This window comes from Botryllus schlosseri, chromosome 10, assembly GCF_051294905.1.
Source record: "Botryllus schlosseri isolate E-star chromosome 10, Bs_hap1, whole genome shotgun sequence".
Taxonomy (NCBI): domain Eukaryota; kingdom Metazoa; phylum Chordata; class Ascidiacea; order Stolidobranchia; family Styelidae; genus Botryllus; species Botryllus schlosseri.
In genome coordinates, this window is record NC_137245.1 from 5,495,212 (window position 1) to 5,498,475 (window position 3,264).

Here is a 3,264-nt window from a genome sequence, read left to right on the forward strand (position 1 = left end):
GCTGTTGATAATCATAATCGCAAATTTGATCATAATTCTAGATGTAATTATGGATTGCCCACACGATGCAGATGCGAGATTCCTTGTGGAGGTCATTGATACGATTTCTTCAGACTTCAGACCGACTGCGGGGTGCTGAGTAGGGCTGGGCACAATGATTCGAGTACTGTAATCAGAATCGAATAGTAATTTTTAATGATTCGAATCGGGTAGTAAAATACGATATTTCCGAGCACTGAAATTATACGCTCCTGGCAACTGCATGTTAATTTATCGATATAGTTTCGATAGTATTTTCTACTGTGAAAGCATTGAAACATTGATTGGCCGTATCGCAGCATGCGAAACATATAGAACAAAGCTACGAACGTATGGATATAACACATTTCCGTAACCATGGTGGTCCCACCACATTGTCACAAAGTGCAATGAAATCGGTATGGTCGAAAAAATACCAAAGTATCTTTAATGTGATGGAGAACAGGCGTTATATTCTTTGTGGTAATATAAGAGGTACATATTTGAACTTTGACAGATTGCATAGTGTTTTGATGTCATCATGACTGATACTCGAATACTCGACTCGACTCGAAGCGTATTACGTGATTCAGAATCGAATCACTCAGGTAGGCCTACTCGATTTTGCCCAGTCCTAGTCGTGAGTGCTTATATGGATTTTAGTCGACTTGTTCTCATTGTCTACGAAACACAAAATCGACTATTTCAGTAATTACAGTGCAGTGGCTCTCAACCGGGGTTCACACGTATACCGCAGGTGTTGACTGAGCCACTATCAGGAGTTCAACACAACACGCATCCGACTCATACAAGAAAATCGCGTTTTATTGGTTTGTTCTGTCATCAGTGTTGTTGATGCACACTGTACATTTAGTGCACCGGTATAATGTGGTAGGTTTGTGTTACTGTGAATAGCCGTAAATTCAGGATCCGTTGGAGGCATGCGGGATAACGAAAAGGTTCTCCAAGTAAGTAAAGGTTCAGAACCACTCCTCCAATGATAAAGCTAATCATTTACGGCCCGCGCGTCAAATACGGCCTGTGACTCTACGCTGATCTGCCCGCGAAAACTAAGACAGGAATATTGACAATGCAGCCTATGTTTATATGCCAGTGCGTGGACTAAAACTGTAGGCTGTCTGAAAACCGAAAATAAGACTTCGCATTATTTCTGAATGTCTCTTTGAAATTGAATGCATTGCGGTGCGACGGTTCGGCATGGTTAGCGCCGTTTCACGTCTCATTCAACGATGATCAGAAATAAGGCTGCATTCAAAACAAATAGTGTGTTAAAACACTTTGTCTTAAACAGAATGTCTTTTTCGAAAAACGTTGCATAATTCGAAAAAGCTTGTGGTATGAGACTAGGACGATTTGCATCCAGTATATAGTCGCCGTATACCATGTGGAGTGGCTGGAACCCACGCAACCGTCGTTGGTTCATCAGTTATAGCATGTAGATATGGATCATTGGTACGGAATGGGTGTTCTGATGGCCGCCAACCGCAAAAATGCTGCAAAACGATATAGTCCGGGTTACTGATATTTTTGGACTGTTAATGATGGTGGTCGGAAGCTTTTTCGTCGAAGGAGCCAGATTCACCCTATATTTTCAATGTTCAATGTCATTCAACTGTGACGTAACAGCAATGATTCGTGACGTGACGACTAAAAGAACTGTTTTAAATAAGGGCCATGCAAACGCAACCCTAATCACAATTCGATATCCAACACTTACGTAAGAATTCTAGAGTCTACATCGGTCAGACTCGAACCCGCAACCCATTGGTGCTGCAGCAGTGGTTTATACCGCTATACGTCATCTCGCCACTTCATCGGCCTGGTGTAAATGACCATTGTCGTCGACAAATACCACAAACAATAGTAAGGACATACTCGTCATTCAGTAAAACGCGCTCCACACCGTAATTCTTATTAATCCGAGTTCGAATAAAACAAATATTTTTTAATGAACGTTTAACTTTGCTCTGACCTCTCCTCATTACCACGTAAAAAACTTTCGCCTTTTACTAAAGTTTTCCGTGGGGAGGGGTGCTCAATGAGTCTTTGTGATTTTTCTAGCCCAGGTGCGCCTGGGTACCCGATGATAATGTATAGAAGTGGCATTCCGTATAGCAATTATCAGCATATGCGAATCGTCGTTTACACGAAAGCGTAGTTTCGCGGAGGGATAGTTGTAATTTGGAAAATGCAACCTACATTTGAATGCTTGAACTAAAACCATGCGCTGTATAAAGTGGGCCGAAGATGGTTTACTGTGAAACCCGTTTATTTATGTACCCAGCGTACGTAGAATATACCTATACGCGTAATTCAAAATAAAGTAAATAGAGCAAAGTATGTCGTAGCAAGTAAAATGATGGAATGTGAAATTCGTAATGGCAAAAAAGATTGGATATAATTATATACGGAAACAGTAGCGCCTAGCTTGTATAGGCTACCGCAGATAGAACTATTGTGCCAACTCCCTACATACATAAAACAAATCCAGATTCGCAAGTTTTAGCGAAATTGTGCTAGTCACATAAACTTAGATTGGTCAGCTCGAAAAAATGTTGATTTCAGCTTCCAATATTAGCCATACTGCTTTCGTGTAGTAAATTCGAACTTTGCTTGTTGCCACTGTTACATTACATTACGAAATACCCACCACTTAGCTGCGACTGTAACCAATGGCATTCACTACTTGTAACGTATATAGGAATGAATAAATACGCCGCGGAATATAGAATAAACTTTTGGCTCAGCTCGCCATAATATTTTTCCTTCGCATTTGGCACATTGTAGCAAATAGTTGCCCACCCCTGCTCCAACAGCGTTAAGCTATACCAGGAATATATCGTTCTCTCAGAATTGCGAATACAGTTAGATTCATAAATGTAAATTATGAGTACACAAAAAATACGGGGTGCGGCAGTTACGGCCCCGCTTTTTCCGCACCTCGACCCTGCCCAAATATTACCCGCTGCAATTAGAGCTTTCCGTAACCAATGTCAGACATACTGCATTATAACATCAAACCAAATATGTGTAATACAGTTTCATGATCAAGCCATATTATCGTAACCAGGCCTCGGTGACATCTAGATCAGGGGTCATCAACACGCGGCCCGCGGGCCGCATACGGCCAGCGACCTGATTTGAGACTTCGAAAGAAAGATAACAAAACATTTTGAATTGCTGAAATTGACGTGCAATGGCCCAAACACTGCCAAGGCCGAGACG

General features: G+C 41.5%; 1 non-coding gene across 1 annotated transcript; it reads left to right on the forward strand.

Annotated features, from left to right (window-relative positions):
* The first annotated feature begins 2,001 nt into the window (after positions 1 to 2,001).
* LOC145449285 (U5 spliceosomal RNA) lies at positions 2,002 to 2,117 on the forward strand. Its single transcript, XR_013918229.1, has one exon. It is a non-coding gene; the product is annotated as a U5 spliceosomal RNA (small nuclear RNA).
* Positions 2,118 to 3,264: the final 1,147 nt, after the last annotated feature.